The sequence below is a fragment of the Leptonychotes weddellii genome, chromosome 2, assembly GCF_054177405.1.
Source record: "Leptonychotes weddellii isolate Sample4059 chromosome 2, ASM5417740v2, whole genome shotgun sequence".
NCBI classification, from domain to species: Eukaryota; Metazoa; Chordata; class Mammalia; order Carnivora; family Phocidae; genus Leptonychotes; species Leptonychotes weddellii.
Window position 1 is genome coordinate 162,378,841 of NC_138370.1, and position 19,625 is coordinate 162,398,465.

At 40.0% G+C, this 19,625-nt stretch overlaps 1 protein-coding gene across 1 annotated transcript in view; it reads right to left on the reverse strand.

The window, feature by feature from the left end:
• Positions 1-19,625, reverse strand: part of LOC102737663 (cytosolic beta-glucosidase) — a 104,743-nt gene that overhangs the window by 19,604 nt on the left and 65,514 nt on the right.

A 19,625-nucleotide genomic window follows, 5' to 3' on the forward strand; every position in this document is an offset into this window, starting at 1 on the left:
AACTGAAGATCTTTATAGGTCTATTGGCACTAAAATCCTTCTAAGGTTCTCTCCAAACTAAGGGTCTGCATGAAATTTGGACCTTTTTTATTTCTCTACCCCAAAACAGTGCACAGTGGTATATCTTGGGATTTAGAAGTAGATTTTACATAAGATAGCTTAGCCTAATCATTATGCAGTGTGATGGAGTGGCTGAGTCTTACTGCTAAATCCTCTTACTCCCCTTGAACCTATGGTCTTGCATCAAAAGAGACTCTGGATTATATCATAGAAGGATAATATCACACTCGGCCTTCAAGAATGTAGGACCAATAATAGTAGATGAAATAAAGACTTTGACTATGAAATTACATGTAGACCTAGAGACATAAGAAAAAAGTAATTGCTGCTTCCTAGAGGAAGCATCAGTAATATGCAAGAAGATGAGCTTTTTTTTTGACCACAGGTTGTTATTTGGCAAGTGCACTGAGGGAATAAAAGAGAGGAACAGAAGGGAGAGAGTGAGGGAGAGAAGGGGAGGAATAAAGGAGAGAGGAGGCAAAGAGGGAGAGGGGAAGGGAGGGAGGAAGGCAGAGGAACATTTACTTACTATAATCAACAGTGTCCTTAAACTGTTTTTATCTCCAGGCTCTCAACAAGGAATCACAGTACAAGCCAGGGCATTATCTTTCAAGGCTTTTTAGATTCAAGGAGAACAGCAGAGGATTACAAAGATAGCACCTGATACTTCCCAGGCGCACAGAAAAAGGGACAGCTATGATATATTGCTAAACACCATGTTGTTCACAGCAACCCTTCAAGACTGATGTTGTTATGTCCATTATATGGATAAAGAAAATGAAGTTCAGAGAACGTTAAGTGTGTTCAAGTTGAGCAAGAGAACAGGTGACAGAAAAAGGATGAAGACCCAGCAGTCTGCCTCCAAAGTCCATGCTCTTTCCAAGACCCTATTTTGCCCTCTTCCTAAGTCATCTTCCTGAAACCCCTGCATAGGAGGTAGAGATTAGCCATTTTTGTCTCTGTCCAACCTATGCTTTGAAAGACTGTTGATCACAGCCATGTAGGTGGCCATAGCAGATGAAGTGTCAAAGGAATTCTGGACAGGTATCCTGACACTGCGAATGTCACTGACAGGTGCAGGTCCAACCAGTGTCTCTTTTTATTTGACCTCACTGTCTATCATATATCTGTTAGTCTTTCCTGGTTTGAGTATTAAAAAGACAAAAATATTCCTAAGAGGTGTCAGGAGAAAGGGAGAGAGAGTAGGGAATTGGAAACCTTTTGTTTTACTATGAACTATAGAAAGAGAAAACCATCATTCAAAGAGAGAATGGAATCAACAGATTTTTGTTTTTCCTCCGGCTTATGGTAGAACTCTATATTCTTTGAACTCCATTATTTTTCTTGATAAATATTGACTTTGTTTGAATTTTAATAAATCCACTTTTTTATGAGCTACTTCATTGAGGTTCAGAAAAGCTACATACCACCTCTCCCACACAATTTTTCATTGACCACCTTGAAGAACAACTTTCTTGAATGAAGATGGGGTGAATTTCCTCCTATTTTGAAGCTAATAAGACAGTAGTAATTCACATTTGCTGCATGTTTACTAGATACCAAGCACTTAAGAGTTTTAGATGCATATTTCATTTGCCCTTTGCAACAACAAGATAGATACTCTTATTATTCTAATCTTAAAGCAGAGAAAAATGAGACTTAGGGAGGCTGTGTCATTTGTCCAAGGTCACGTATGTGATAATACATCTCAAATACAGTCTCCTTTGTAAACCTCTTGTAGAGTGGAGTGGATTAGCAACTTGGAAATGATTCTGGAAGGACAACTACATCATCTTATTTTTATTGGATATTTTTATAATATTATATTGAATATAGTATTTATTCTTTCATTCAGTCAACTTTTTTTTTTCCAAGCCACCAAAAATACAGAAACAAGTAGGATGAGATCAAAATCGCAAAGGGTTCCTCTGTCTTATAAAAAAAAAAGATACATAAGGGAGTAGTTATGAAACAATGTAATCAGAACAAATACTGCATGTCATGGGGCACAGAAGAGAAACTCCTGACTCAGCAAGCGTATTGAAGAAAGGAGACATCAGACCTTCTTTAGTGTAGATAATGCTAGAATAATCTTAAAGGGCAGATAGAAGATAATGAGGAAGAAAGGGCCAGAAAGCACAAGAAAAAGACAAGGACATGTTCTGAGAACTATATCTAATTTGATATGACACAAGCATTGATAAAGGCAAAAGGGCAAGAGTAACCCTGAGAAAGTGTGTAAAAAGTGTGTAAAAAGCCATGTCATGGGAGATCTTCCTTGCCATATGCTAATAAATTGGAATTTGATGCTGAAGGCAATGAGAAACCAGTTTTAAGAAGGGGAATAAGAAGATTGAGTTTGCATTTTAGAACAATCTTCCAGCAGACTGGAGACTGGAGTCAGGGAGGCCAGTTAGGAGGCTGCTGGAGCCCTATAGTTAAGGAAATTGCAGTGGGATAAGGAGGGACCAGATACAAGAGATATTAAGAATCAAATCTTATAGCCAACTAATTGGGAGGAAGAGTTTAATATGACTCCCACATTTATAGCTTTGTCTGTTGTGTTAATAAGAGAGAGAATTCAATAGAAGGATCATGTTTGGGGCATTAACAGTAATAATGAACAAGGGACTTTTCAGTTTACAAATGAAATTTACAGATATGATTTTATTAGTGCTTTAAACAACCATATGAGGGCTAGCCCCATATCAGAAGGGAGCCCTGAGCAGAGAGGCTAAGTGACTTGTTCAAGCTCCTACAAGTAGTAGAGGGAAGAACTAGAACTTAAACCCTTTCTAAATCCCATTTTCTTTCTACTATATAATCCAACACACATAATAACAGTAGCAGGGTAGTAATGATGAAAGCTAATATGTGTTGAACCCAGGTTCTCTTCCAAGAACTTTATATTTATCAACCCAGTTGATTTCTCGCCACAACCACATCCAGTGGGCATTGTTGTCTCCATTTTACAGCTGAAGCAAATGGGGCGCAAAGAGGTGCCAGCAGTAAACTGTATCAGCTGGGGTATACCTGTCACCATTTCCCCTGTGGGGCAGATCCAAGCGCCATGGCAAGCAGAACCGCACAGCCATAAGTCAATGACATGACCCCTTGCATTCTTCACCAGACATCAGGTTTCTTTCAGAGCCTATGGTCTAGAGGAAAAATCCAGACCCAGGTCCTCATCGTTTTAACCCATATATGAAAGATGAGAACCATTTTCCCCCCAACCCCAATTCTTTGAGTTGGTGAGGATATCCAGGACCTCTTTGCTGGGCCTTCTGAGAGCTAGAGCCAGGCTCTGTTGATCCAGTTTGAGTTTTCAACAGGGAACCATTTTCCAGCAGCATTAGTGTGCTGGGCTGTGCTGTCCTGGAGCGGGATAAACAACCTCAGGCTTGACTGCCCAATGCATCAGGCTGTGGAAACAGCCCTCCGGAGGACACTACTCACCAAAAGCCCATTAGCCAATTACTCAGAGCCCGTTTAGTAAATGAGCTCTTTCTGTGTACTAATTGGAGCCCTGTAAAAGTAAATTTGCAGTGAGAAGCTAGCTCTCTGTGGTCAGATTCCTCTCTCTGGTGTACCTCAGAACCAGGGTCCTGGAGAGGCAGAATGGCCTAGGGGTATAGACTTTGGTGGTACAGCTGGTACTTAGCGGCTATGTGGACATCAGCATGTTATTCTGGCCTCAGTTTCTTCATCTGTGAAATGAGGATTATAGGGCCTATTTCATGGGATTTGGGGGACTCAGATAAGTAATACACCTATGCCCAGCAATAGGAGCTATTCAATAAATGTTACCTGGTATTGTTTACTGCCCTTGCATATTTATGTGGAACAAACCACCTTATTCCAAAGAATGTAATATAAGAAGGTGAGAGGAAGCAGTATAAATTTATTCAGGTTTGATTACTCAAGTTTCAGTAATATATTTACTCAGGGTATCTCTGTGATGTCTGCTATACTCCTTATTTGGCAATTAAGATATAGTTTACTGTTAGTTTGCATTACTGTGTCACTAAGTGACTTTTCATATACCTAAGCATTAATTACCTCATCAGTTCGATTTCATGCTCCTTGAAGACAAGTTCCAGGTACCTACATGCACCCCAGTACCATCCAAACCTTAAGCAGATATTTGTGTATTATTGATGTCCTTGAGTAAATTGTCATTCCTGATGAAAATCAGCTGGAGTGAATATTGGTGTGTTACTAACTATGAATACTTAATTCTTCAAGATTGAAAGTTTCCAATGAATTTAATCTCTATTCATGATTTGGCGTCAAATTAGGCATACATAGTCAAACCCATAGGGCAAATAGTAATAAAATAAGCTAAGGCAAAAATTTACTCTACTCATGAATCATAGTTGTTTATTTTATGAGGACTTCAACACAAAGTTAAAGTAGATGAATACTAAAGCTTTCATTGTCTTAACTCCCCTGGAGCTGGGCAACAATTAGCCTAAGAAGTAGAATAGACTCTGGAAACTAAATTGAAGTTCTGCCTAAATTAACTGTTAATTGTCATGGAAGTTGTGCAAACTTGATCAAACAATCTCATTGTCTGATAAATGTTAAGACCATTTTAGTATACGTGAAAATAATGTGCTTGGTATTACTGAAACCACATTAACCCGGCAGCCATTTTATGGGTTTGAGTACCTGATGATGATTTATTAAAAGTTATAGTTTTCAAGATAAATATTGGAAATAATAACTTTGTAATGTGGTAAAAGCCAACTCTATTTAATCTTTTTAAATTTCATCCTTAAAAGCCTAAAAATAATATGTTAATTTGTTTAAAGGAAAAATAAGAAAAAACATGTCACGTCTTTCGTTAAGCATAGGTAACAGTTGAATGGAAAATCGACAAACAGACTACCATTCAAACAGGCTTAAGTAAAGAGTTAAGTTACCCTTCATTATCAGGCTTCTACGGAAATAACTTTGTACTTAAAAAAGAAAAGAAAAGAAAAGAAAACCCTGAAATAGCTTCCTTTCTTTAGCATGGTCATTTTCCTGATTTCACAAGCCGAAGCAAATACAATGTGACTAGCTAATTCCCAGCTGCATAAAGATTTAAATCCATGTCTGAACACTGGACAATCAAATTATGTAGTAGTACAGTAACCAGAAATAAACTCAACACATAAATGCAGTTTATTCAGTATCATTAACACAAATAAAATTTACACCTACAGTCCTGTGCATTAAAAATAACTTTTCCCACATCAAATAGCAATATTTTGCTATGCCAATCAAATTAAACCACCAGAACCATACGGAAAGAAATCAATTCTATAACAAACCTTTGAAAAGTACGGCATTTATCATGTTCAAGACAGGTTAATTCCAGTTCTAAACAAACTTTATTCCAAAGAGGGATTTTTGTTTTTGTTCTATTCTTTGCTGGAAATGTATTTAACACAAACATTCTGTCACTCTAACCACAAAATCCCTTTTCTTCCACCCTACGTGAATGAAAAAGAGAGAGAAAAATAACACACACATACACACACACACACACACAATCTTACCAGACCCAGACAAATTTAACTGTATTGATTTTAGGCAAAGTGGGACTAAAATCCTACGCCAAGAATGAGAGTCTGAAAAATTCTGGTGAGAAATGTTTATAGAAAAAGCCATGTCCCCTTATTCCCTGTCAACAGCGCTTTGGAAACTAATTGTAAAATCACCTTAGGAAATATACTTGACTAACGGGAGAGAAGCTATCTTTAATGGCTTTTGGAGCTCTAAACTCCACAGAGCTCTACCGATGAAAACTGATAGCCTCAAGTAGAGCCCTAACCTGAACAATAACTGCATCATCCACACTACCTGAATCATATTCCTAAATTAGCAGCCTCTGCAGTCACCATTAGCTCATATTTGAAAGACATAGTCAAGACCAGTCTTCCAAATCATGTACCACAATAGCCTCATCTAAAAGTTATGAGCAGATGAACAATACAAATGAGGCAAAAAGGAACAATGTCTGCTCTAAAGTGCATACAAAGTGGAATGGAAGGAACAGAAATGCATAGGGTGCGCATTTTAGAGCAAAAAGAGACCTTACCAGTAACCTAGTCTGGTCTCGTAGCTTCCATCACATGAGAGAATGTGGGAGTGGAAATGCGGAGTGCAAAAAGGTTTCCCTCTGGCAAAGAAAAAATGAACGCATGGTGCCAAATGCCTGTGGGGCTTTTCAGGGTTTGTGCAAGTACATGGTTGTTCTCCACAAAAATGGAAACAGTCTAAAGTACTGTGTCAAAATTAAGAGAGGAACCGGCTTTTCAGCTGGAGATTTGAAATTTGCATTTAGTTAAAACCAGTGCCAGTGGACTGAAACATCAAAGTGAGTTTCTTTGTTTTGACTTAATTTTACCATATGCATCCTAATGAATTCATCACACATTCACTTATTAAGTCAGCAAATATTTACGGAGAGCTACCAAGTATCAGGCATGGCCCTGGCTGCTGGGGTATAGCAATGAACCAAGCACAGAAAGTCTCTGGGAGGGGGCAGTCAATAAACACGTGCAGACATGTATATACCAGGTATTGGTGGATGACATAAAGAAAAAGAAATCAGGGTGAGAGCCAAGATTGTCAGAAGATGCTATTTTATGTAGAATGGTCAAGGCAGCCCTCACTGATAAAGTGACATTTGAGACAAGATGTACAAGAGAAAGGGAGCAAATCTTGAGAATATATAAGCTAAGCATTCCAGGCAGGGGAAGCAGCAAGTAAAAGCATTTTTGACATGTACAGGGAACAACAAGGAGGCCAGGCTAGATTTGAATGATCAGGAGTGAGTGGGATGTGGGGACGAGATCAGGTAGGGTCTTGTGGGCAGCTGTAAGGACTCTGGACTGCATGCAGAGTGAGATGGAAAGTCATTACAGTGTTCTGAGCAAAGAAGTGGCATAATCTGACCTGGGTGACATGGAAAGAGTGGAGCACCAGGGAGCAAGCAAAGGGTACTTTAGAGAATTGCCACTAATTGGTAGTGGCCACTGCCCCACAGGACTTGTTCTTTCAAGACCTCAGCTCATCAACCACTACCACACCACTACCAACACCTCCACCCAACCCAGTAGGGCTAAGCAGAACCAGGAGGGGAGACGGGTCACCTTATGAATGCATAGAGCAGCAAGCAGCCTCTCTTCTTAGACCTCTCCATCATCTCTTGCTGGAATACTGAAGGGACCCAAATATCCTTCCCACCTCTGCAAAGTCAGGGACTGTGATCATTTCTTGCCTGAAGTCCTGAGCAATGGGATCCTCAGAGTGCCCAGTGTTGCAAATGTGGGACCAAGGACAAGAGCAGGATGACCGAGGAATGATAGGCAGTGTTTGGGGGCAGCCTGTACACATACGGTTTACCAAAGCAAAGATTGAGAGAGCCCTTCTCGGTGAACTAGTGCCAGAAAATAGAGGGATTCCAGCACTTCCAAAAGGGTCACTCAATGAAGGAGGGGACCCTGCAGCAAGAGGCCACACAGTGAGTGGCCTGTCCATGGCGTGGGCTAAAGCTGCCAGGAAGAGGTGGACACTGAGCCAGGTCTCCTGGACCAGCATACAGTGTAGGGCAAGTATGAAGAGAGCGCTCCCATGAGCACCCTTAAGAGGTAACTCTTTGGTGCCCTGCCACACAGAAGGGTGACAATCAGTTGATAAACGAAGGCAGACTAAAGGACTCTGAGAAATCCTGAAAAGCCCCTTACCCTAAAAGTATTGCTTTTTATGTGATAATAATAGTACTCTAGGGATATCTCATTGAGGAACTTGCAAATACAGTTTTCTTTGCATACAGTTCAAATTGTGAAAGCACCCCAGTGAAATTTTCTACATTAAAAAAACCACCACCATGAGAGAATGATTAAACAGAGCTTATATATATTCACCTTTTACAGAATTAAATTCAAAACAGTTCAACACAAAGTTGTAATGGTTCTCTCATAGAGTCGTATTCACTTGCTCTTGGGGGTTTTCTCCAAATTTTTGAAAAGGCAAGAATAACACTTTCAAAAATGGACTGTTTTTTTTTTTTAAATCATATATATGATTAACCTAAGAAATACCCTTGTCTTTAGGAAAAGCATTAGAATGGTTCTAGGCTGCCTCTGCCTTTTTAACTATGATTTGATAAATAAGTCACTTCACTTTTACAGATTATGTCCTCATGGGTGAGCTGGGATGTAGAAAGTGTTCCTAATCTGCAGATCTACAGTCCTCTGGGGAGGGGTTCCTCCTAATATCACTTATCTCCCATCCTTTTACTACTGCAATGTAACCTGGAGCCCACTCGTGAAGTTCTCATGGGCATCTGTCAGTTTTGCCTACCTTGCATTTACTTTACCTCCCACCAACCACTGGTAGGAACACCCCAATTTTCATTGTGCCCACAGTCAGTATATATACATAGTTTGGATGGGACTGGCCACATCCTGTGAATCCAGGTGTTAACACCAAAACTATTTCTGGTCAATCAACATTTTCCAAAACTAAAGTCACAGTGATTGGTTCAAGGATGAACTCCGATTCAAGTTGTCTAATCAGAGCTAAGTCAAGCATTGCCCAGAGAAGTAAGAGTAAGTTACTCTCTTCCCTCTGATCTTGATCCTAGAAGATATAAGCCTAAATCTGCCAGCAACTATCACAAAGAGAGAGTCTGAGAGTTGAAGAAAATCCAGATAAAAGCAGAATCAGGATATGGAGAAGAAATAGATCTCTTTAAACCACTAAATCCAGTTAATTTGAAGAACTATCCTTGGATCTGTCACTTGAGCAATAAATTTCCTTATTTCTGTTTTTTGTAACTAAAACCAGTTTCTGTTACATTTTTTGTACCTGACAGAGATGTGTCTGATACACATGGTCTACAAATTGAAGAATTTATTCAGGTTAATACATGGATGTACAAATATTTCTATAACATATATAAATAATATGCCAAATAAAGTATAAATCAATGTAAAACTTTTCTAATTTTTATTAGGATTTTCTCAATCAATACATAGCAAAGGTACCGTAGAAAATTTCACCAGTCCGTCTAGGTTCTAAAATCCTATGATGTTTAAAAGCCTTTGACTTACATAAATCAAGGTATACACCTGTGCACAAAATGGTACAGGGGACATCTGTCCACAGAGATTAATCAATAAGCAGCTGTGTACTTTTGCCTGATATTGTGAAATGTGATAACTTTTAGACAATGATGTTACATTGTGGGTTTTGTGGATTAGAGACATGGAAATAAGGTTGTGAATTCTGAGTAAGAAGAAAAAAAAATTTAAATCCAAATGATGCCTTTTGTTTTGATCCTTCCTTTGGTGCCAGTGGAGATTTCACACTGGGTAATATAAATCACCAACGTGCTAATTAAGCTGTGTTTCTCACTGTAAGGTCTTTCTGTGCTTCCCTCAAAGTGATAACAAATAGAACATCATCATTTTCCTTAGATCTGAGATCACAAAATGTCCACGAGCAATATACAGTTTTAGTGATGCAATAGCCAGCAAAAAACAGGCTTTAAATACCACCCACCACAAAACTTGGAATACAAAATGTGAAATTTGCAGAGGTAGGACTAATGGGGTGATTTCTATTTTTCCAGGAACTGAACACCCAGTCCAAGAACTGAGCACATATAATACTTAGAAAACAGTCTTAGAGAAAACTGACAGATATATAGGGCATTTTATCTTGCATTATGTGATTTGTAGAAGTAATCTCAACTGGAAGTACTTCAAAGGAAAGCATTAAAAAAGTGTAAAATAACTAATCTACAAGTATTTATTAAGTGTTTGCTATGTAGCCAGGCAAATCCAAGGTGACTGAGGAGGAAATAAGAAAGTGCAATCTAAGGACCCTGTTGAGAGTAACTTGCTATGTCCCCCTCTTTCAGCCTCATCCCCCCACATGTTTCCAAGGCTAATTGATTCAAAGCACAGTATGACTCACTTCACTGTCCAGCTCAAGCATCTCCAGGGGTCCTCTGCTGCCTACTAAATATATTCTGGATTCTCTTTGGTTGGCATAAACTAATCCCAACCTAATCTCCTAGCCTTACCCCCCAGTATTCCCCTTTGGGTGACATCGATACAGGTTAGCATTTTTATCTGAGAAGGAATTGGTTCTAGAATAGTTATGAGAATGCTAGCAACAATGATGACGGAGAGGAAAAAGATGAAGAGGAGGAGGAAGAAGAAGAGAATGGCATTTTTTGACTGGTTGCCTTGTGCTAAGTATTAGCCACTGTTCTAAGCATTTAATGGCGATAAGTCTCCTTATAACCCTTGAGGTAGATACTATTCTCATCCCCACTTCTTTCTGTTGAGGTGAACTTGACATAACATAGACTTAAGCATTTTAAAGTGAACAAACATTTAGTACATTTACAATATTGTGTAACCACTATCTCTATCTGGTTTCAAAATGTTTTCATCAGCCTAAGGAAACCCCATATTCGTTATTCAGTTGCTCCTCATTCTCCCCTCCTCTCCTGGCAACAATCAATCTGCATTCTGTCTCTATATCATCTACATTTTTAAAGATTTTTTTTTAACTTATTTATTTGAGAGAGAGAGAGAGGGACAATGAGCAGTGGGGAGGGGCGGGGGGAGTGAGAGAGAGAGAGAGAGAATCAGGCTCCCCACAGAGATGCAGGGCTTGATCCCAGGACCCGGAGATCATGACCTGAGCCGAAAGCAGATGCTTTATTGACTGAGCCACCCAGGCGCCCCTCATCTACATTTTTTAAAATGAGAAATTCAGTCTTAGAGAGGAGAGGCCACTGGTCCAAATTCTCACTGCAAGGAATAATGAAGCTGGAATTCTGTCTCCTTCCCTAAAACAACTAAGCTATAAAGCTTTTGCAACACAATTACTTGAAGAATAAAGTTATCGTGAATACAGAGACTAGAAAGAGACTGAATGATATATGTTGGGGAACTCATAACTTTAAAATAAACTAAAAAAAATAAAATAAAATAAATAAAATAAAATAAAATAAACTAGATCCCCCGCTACCTGGGAGAAACAACATGCCAGCTCTCATTACCCCGAGAATCCCCCAAAATTCCTTTCTAGTCAGTGCTTGCTCCCACCATTTATGTATTAAATAATATGAATTGAACACCTACTATGAGCTCAGTGTGTAATTCTCAGCTATAAGTACAGTCCACTAAACTTTTTATGCCTTTAAATCTTCTCAAAAGGGACAAAGTTCAAAACAAAGTATCTTTAAGCCCGTACATGCCACACTTGGCAAAACGGGCCATTTTGTTTCTTTCATGTTGGGTTCCAAGTTCTTTTGTAGAATATAGTATGACTATTATGTAATACCTTATAGAGAAGAGGTAAATAACCCAAACTACAATATGATATGCACACTGCAATATTATAATTACATAATACTATAAATTATGGTAATTTAATACAAATCCAAATATAATACTATTATACATAGGAAATCATACAAATTAACGTTAAAAGCATCATGTTCTAAGACATCTCACCTGACCCCTAGATGAACCACTACAGTGGCTGTCTGACTTAGGCCCCTAATCCCACCCCTGCTACTGGTATTAGCCCAGGTACACCTGAGACAGACATACAGAACCAAAGGAGGAAGCTGGAGAGAGAGAGTATTAAGAAACTGGCTTGCATGATTGCGGGAACTAGGAAGTACAAAGTCTATAGGGCAGGCTAGGAACCCAGGAAAGAGTTAGATTGCACCTCAAGTCCCGAGACAGTCTGGAGGCAGAATTTCTTATTTTTTGAAGAACCTCAATCTTTTTCTCTTAATTCTTTCAACTGATTGGATTAGCCCCATCCCCATTATAGAAGGTAATCTGCTTTACTCAAAGTCTACTTACGTTAATCACAACTAAAAGATATCTTCATAGCAACACCTAAATTGGTGTCTGATCAAATTTCTGGCCACCACAGCCTACCAGGTTAACACATAAAATTAACCATCAAACGGTAGTTATGGACTAGATTTTGTTCTCCCCCCACCCCCAACTTATGTTGAAGCTCTAACCTGTGACTGTATTTGGAAACTGAGCCTTTGAGGAGGTAATTAAGGTTACATGAGGGTGGGGCCCTAATCCCATAAGACTGGTGTCCCTATAAGAGGCGGAAGAGACACCAGAAACATCTCTTTTTCTCTCCCTCACGCACACAGAGGAAAGGCTATGTGAGCACACAGCAAGAAGGCAGCTATCTAGAAGCCAAGGTGAAAAGCCTCACAAGAAATTAACCCTGCTAGCACTTTAATCTTGGACATTAGCCTCCAGGCATGTAAGAAAAAAATTTCTGCTGTTTAAGTCACCCGGTCTGTGGAGTGATAGCCCTGACAGACTAATACACAACCTAAATCTCTTCCCAGTGGAGTATCCAGGGGTTCACTGAGAACACACACTGGACGCTGCCGTCCTCTGCACAAAACCTTCCAATGACTCCTACTGCAGTCAAAGTAGAAGCCAATACATTAAAGGCCTGCCCTGCCCTATGGGATCTGTTCACACAGGTTTCCTCTCTTTCTCAGCGACTTCTTTTCCCTCACCCATGCTTTTCCATCCATGCTGCCCCTCCTTGCTATTCCTGGGCCATATCAGGTCAGATCCCAATTCACAGATTCTGTCCTGGAGCTTCCCTCTGCCCAGGAGCTTTTTGCCGAATGTTTGCACTCTTCACTCTCATTTCCTCTGAGTCAGTCCTCAAACAACCCCTACTTGGTGGTCCTTACACTGCAACCAGCCTTCACCTCCACTCCCAGTGTCACTCTGCTCCCAGAGTCTCCGGCCTCCATGTGCCCACTCCACTTTATCAATCCTCTCAATCACCCCATGAAGAAAGTGCTGTTATTACCCCCATTTTATAGATAAAGAAACTGAGGAATAAATGGTGTAATTATCTTGCCCTTGCCTGTTAATCCCTGAAGAGAGTGACCAGGGTTTGAAACCAGGCTATCCTACTCTAACTCTACACGCTTCATCACTCAACTAGACTCTATCGCTGTTCTGGGGAGAAGGAAATGCCACTTTTCCCCCAGCTTTACTGAGCTATAATTGATCATATAACATTGTGTAACTTTAAGATGTACAATGTAATGAGTTGACGTAGGTATCTATTGGGAAATGTTGCCCTGGCAAACACTGCTTTCAGAGTGAGATCAATGCATCGGACATAGGCCATACCCCAATGCCGGTGCATACTTTTTGCACGTCATTTCATTTAACTGCCGAACGATTTTGTGAAGTTGACATGGTTCCCTTTATACAAATGTGGGGACAGCTCTTTAGAAGAGATTAGGCAACACAGCAAATGAGAGAATTCACATCTTCTTCCAAAATCTAGGTCTCCACTACTCTACGCTATTGCTAATCATCTACTATGAAACTGTGTCCCGTAGGGTTAAGGAGATTGAAACTCGCAGAAAGTCTAAAGCTTGTTTTTCAGAGAACTGATTCCCCCTAATCAGCTACTGGGCCTTTTCAGACCCCACTAACAAATCCACTAGCTGTCTCTGCAGAAGCCTGGATTCAAGCTCAACTGATATGGTTCCAGCCTAGAAACAAGCAAGGTCCTGCAATCCTTACCAGAGATAATAAGCACAAGACCCCATTCATTTTGTACCAGCTCTAGGAGCATGCCCATAGCCCCTTCTCCTTGTCCTAAAATAACCTCCTGACATCACGGGCTGCATTTTGCCTCATTCTGATGTTTAGTCTCCACCCTAAAGTGAACATGGGATGCATGGTACATACGTGCTTGCTTGATGCACATACTCCCCAACTTCACTCATGAATAATCTAACTTTCCCTGGCCTTCTATCAAGATATATGTAATTTCCACCCCTATGGTTATAAAAAACTTGTTCTCTCCCCCTTTGGGGATGCAGATTTGAGGCTTGCCCTCCCATCTTCTCATTTGGCTGCCTCTCAAATACTTTCCTTCCCGTGTATCTGATGTCTCAGTGATTGGCTTTGCTGTGTGTCAGACAGATGGACTTGGGTTCAGTTACAGCTATGGATTATATGGGTATTACATAAATATGAATTTGGAATGGTTAGAGGTAAGACTCCCATATGAGTTGGGGCCTTCTCAAAGACAGAAATTAGTAGTTTGGGTGTATACTTGTATACAGGGGCTGATGGACATATGCTTTATAGGATCCATTCCTTGTGGTCAGAGCTAACCTTTACATAATCTACATATTTTGAGCTGAGGGATCCTAGAAAGTCTGTTACAATGCATGTAATTCCATCATTAAAAATGAAATCTTTGAGTTATGGCATTACTATACTCCACTAAACCTTTTAAAATTACAACGGAGTATTTTCTAAAACTCTTTCTTTTGTGACTAACAAAGACCCAGACCTAAACAATAAAGGGAATTTATAGACCTAAGTTGAGAGACAAGTTGGCCTAAGGTAAGGTTTGATCTAGCAGCTCAAATGATCTCCCCAAGGACCCAGGTTCTCTCCATCTGTCTGTTCTAACTTCTATGATATCTGCTTCAGTCTCAGGATTCCCTCAGAGCCCTTGAAGCTCCAGGCTCTCCCCTAGGGAATGTAACACAGTGTCCAGAGTCTCAGACTTCCCTTTCCCATACCACATGAGGAAGACCAAGTGTCTCCTTTCATAGCTCCAATGGAAGGGAGGAAAATAATCTTTGTGGAAAGGCCAACAAATGTCTTCTTGCATCTCTTTATCTCTGATTAGGTTATACCCATTTCTATGCTCCAATCAGAGTGTCTCAGGAATGAGGTTCTCTGACTTGAACTAATTAGAGCTCTTCTTTGAAGCTAACGATGGAGCCATTCTCGCTGAAATTAGGTGGCTGAAATGGGGACCAAATGAATTGCTCGAAGGAAATGTGGGACGATGTTAGAAAAGCTACCACATGTCCACTAGGAAAGAGTAAGGTATAAAACCATTTTAGGTTTTTAATACTTTATCAGGATATCGGTCTATCCACTGATTGCCAAGTGTGGCACCTAACCTGATACAAGACAATGAGCAGAAGAGTGTGCAGAGGATGTTAATGTGGGTGGGTGTTGGAGGGTGGCCTTTCATCTCCTGAAGCGAGAATTAGTAGAGCAGGCATATGCAAGAACTGGGACAACCTGAGGGGGATTGAGTGCCTTAGGTCACCCTTGAGTATCAGAAGTTATGAGGCGGAGAAAGAGGAGGAAGGCAGAGAGGTGCGAGAAAGAGGGAGAGGTTTTACCTACTTGACAACTTTGCCTTCTCTGGGAGGAATGAGCTGTAGGATGGGCAGGCTACAGAATGAAAAGAGATTCTGCAAAAACAAGCATACATTATAGAAATTCTCAGATGGGATGATCCTCCCGAGAATTTTGTTATATCCTAGCTAATTAGCCAAGGAGATAATTCATTTTACTCTTGAGAATCCTGTTTTCCCTGAGGAGGGGATATATTCAAGGTCTGCAAAAAAAAAAGAGTCCCAGACTACTGTGAGTGTTGCTAAATACCAAACATTCCTTCTCCCTGGCTGGAGCCCAGCAAGGACAAAGCAAAGACAAAAGATCTGGCTTTGGGAGTAACCACTCCCCCCACACTTTGCTCCACCTCCATCCTTCTGATCCTCCTCTCCCCTCCCCTAGCATTTAGGCCTGGAGATAGCTCACAGCCTGGGAATGCAAATCCTGGAGAGAATTCCTTTTGTTACTGCCAAAATACACAGGAGGGAGAATCAGGCAGTATGACATGGGCGCAACACAAGGGAACAAAAGGCATGCCCAGTGCTCAGTGAATTAGAAGAGCCTTACTGTGTAAAAATGGGTGATAGCATCACAGACCTGTACCCCTGAAACAAAAAATACATTATATGTTAATAATAAAAAAGAAAAATGGGTGATAGCTGACAACTGCAGAGATGCTCTTAAGTAACACAGTTTTCCCCAGTACAGAACAAAGCTGACCAGAGTCAAAATGAAGGTGTGGTTACACCTAAAGTCAGGATGTAGCAAGAGAAAGAAGTTTAGCCGTGAAAACATAGGAGTTGGACAGAGTTCTGGACCAAATGTGTGCTCAGCACATCCAGGGACTAAATGCCCTAGACAACGAGTACAGTTTTTTGTGCCCCCCTTGGAGGAATGGCATTAGATTAGAGGTGGGTGCATCAGGCTACAAGATGCTCTTAGTCCTTGCCATGCCTTGATCACCTAGCCAGATTTTAAGATTTTCTTCTGTTTCACTTACAGCTTTCTTCCAGAAAGAGAATGTGTTGATTAATTGCTACAAATATCTTATGTCCTTGACAGTTGTATTTCAAGTCATAAATTAATAAATTGGCATTTGGGTTTATATATCAGTGTCTTGCAAGTTGCTAGATACGTGTCTATTACATGAGAAACTGATATACTCTGGGAATGCTGACAACACTTCATTTTCTGAACAAGCACAGCTGAAGAGCAGAGCCATCACTGGCTAGGATAATGTCCTCGGAAAGGCCTTGCCCAACTGCCTGGATGGACTCTCTAGGTGTCGTCCCTTTTGCTCATGCCTTTGAACCACAACAGCAATGCAGGGTGGTCAGCAAGATCAACTTCATTCCAAAAGATTAGCCTCCACTGTAATTAGAAGCTTGGGAGAGACCTTTATGTGTTGAAATTTTAGGGCCACTTCATTCAAATAGTAAAAAGTCAAAACACCATACAGGATTTAAGAGCTGTAGTGAGTCCTCATTTTACAAGTGATGACAAAGAGTCTCAAAGAAGTCAAGCAACTCATTTAGGGTCACATGTTTTTGACAAAAACAGGACCCAGGAGTCTTGGTTTAAGTCTCCGTTTCTTTCCACTGCACCACAATGGTCCCTAAAGACCATCAAAGTTATCGCCATAGCCACAAAAAGCCATCTTTTGCATTCATAGTTGTTATTAAGTGAATTAAATTTGTAAATATAGCCAATTCCAGTCTATGTCCTCCCTCCACCAAAAAGTATAGATATTTTTCATTGCATTTCAAAGGTAAAATGCTCTGACTAGTATGTAATCAAATTATAATTACCCTGATGGGTCTTTCTTGTCCTTATTATAATGATCCTAAGACTTCATATCAAATTTCAATATAGATAAAGTGAAATACTAATTTTAGTAAGTTGTCAGCTCAACATGAGTTCTCATTTTTACATGACACACAGTAAGTTGCTGATAATGTCACAGACAGTCAAGTGTTAATTTTGGTATCAGGAGATTATACTGTTTGGCTACTTGAAGAACTGGCATGTATCCTTTTATTGGGTAAAGAAAATTACACAGGCCGTAGTATTTTCCTTTTTTGTCCTGGCTGATGGGTGACTCAACAGTAAACGTAATGCTCAATCACAGGAATTATTCTAGACATGTTTTGGGATATTTGCATGCTTCACTCTGAGCCAGCCATACTGGGCTCAAGCCACCTTCAGGCAGAGCTGCCCAGGAAGAAACTATGTAGGGATGATGAAGAGTGGAGAGTCTGGTAATGGGTAACCTATGCTACATCTGGGATGAACTAACTAAAATCTTAGCAAGATAAACACCCAGAAAATTAGAACAAATAGTGTATCGGACTAGAGAGAGAAACCACGGACAATAAAATAGGAGTGAAACACATGTTAGCTAAAGATAATGAAATCTAAAGAAGAAAGGGGCTAACCAGGACAAAAATCCTGTGAATTCAGTATAAGTACTATGTTTGTGTGTGTCTTGATTGGTTTCCCAGGTTAGATTCCTAGAGAGTTGTTTTCCTTTAGTTTGGCACCTTTGTTACTAATCCGTCTAATTAAACATGTTAATTTTGTTTTAAGCCATGTCTATTCCTATATGAAAGCAAGTAGACAGAGTCTAAAATATGTGGATGGGCTATGAGTGACCTTTCTTTAAAAATCTTCACTCTAGGCAGTCATGTGCCTGGAGTGTCAAGGAACAGCAAGAAGGCAAGTATGGCTGGAGTAGAATGAGGCAGAGAGAATAATAGCAGAGAAGATCTAAGAGTTTGAAAAAGAAAGGTTTTCACTATTATGCTGTGTGAAATGGAAAGCCATTAAAGAGCTCTAAGCAGGATATTTATAGGATCTGACTTATGTTTTTTGTTTGTTTTGTTTTAAAGATTTTATTTATTTATTTGACAGAGAGAGACACAGCGAGAGAGGGAACGCAAGCAGGGGCAGAGGGAGAGGGAGAAGCAGGCTCCCTGCCGAGGACTCGATCCCAGGACCCTGAGATCATGACCTGAGCCGAAGGCAGACACTTAAGGACTGAGCCACCCAGGTGCCCCGATCTGACTTACGTTTTAAGAGGATAACTTTGGCTGCTGTACGATAGAGAAATGGGGAACAAGTTAAGAGCCTGTGACATCAGTCCAGGAAAACATGATGGCACCTCACACCTAGGTATTTGTAGATAAAAGAGAGAGGGGAGACAGAAGAAAGAGAAAAGACAAAATAGGTTTTGGTCTCAAGTCATTGTAAGTATGGAATTGCCATGGAACAAGATACTGTGCCAATGCATAGGACATACAGAGGATGAACAGGACACGGTGGCTCTGAGAAGTCACAGTCTAGACAAGGAGATGGATGAGAAGCAGGATATTAACAAAAGCAAGTTCCGTTTCTTATACGCTCACTTGGTACCAGGAGCTGAACTAAATATTCTACAAACACGACATAACTCAGTCCTCATAATGACTTGATGTGGTTGATACAATTAGCCCTACTTTAGTGAAAGAAAACTAAAGCTCAGCAGAGTAAAAGGACTTGCCCAAGATCTAGGAGCTGAGAGATAGAGAACTGGTTTGAACTCATGTCTGTCTAACCTCAAACTTACACTCTTAACTACTATATTTTAGTCTACCTCTAGCTCAACTTAATCTGAGGAAGTAAGGTGGGCAGGATATATGAAGCATGCCCATGAGTACAGGGAGCAGTTTACCTATGACAGAATGATTGCACGATCACTTTTAATCCATAAAACAAGAAGGATGGACTCAATGATTTCCATGGTTCCCCTCAGCCCTAAAAGCCTATAATTTTAAAACATGGTGATGCTTCTTTTCACTAAAGTGAAAGTCATTTTTACTCCTTAAGACTGAATAGCATAAAACACAATTCTCTTATTTACACAAAGCTATTCCAAGCCAGGCTGAATTGAGCCTCAAGCCGTATACTTTGTCCATTTTGAAGGGTAAAAAAAAAAAAAGCAGTGAACATAGAAGGGTAAATGAGGAAAAGGAAAAGGCACATCAAGGAAGTTAAGGCATAGTCATAGATAAGCAAGGGAAATAAAAAGGAGGTTTGGAAAATTGTCATGTTCCAGAAAACTGAAGCATTTTTACATCTTTTATACAGAGACACCTTGGTTATTGATGAAAAAATTCAGTGACAACTAAAAAAGAACCCTGCATGTAAACAGAAACTTTAATTTTCATAGTCTTTCTTGTTCCAAATCCTAGTTTGTAATATCACACCTTCAATTTATCACAATAGCAAAATCATGAGAACATATTTTCACCCAGAGAGGACATAAATCATGTATAG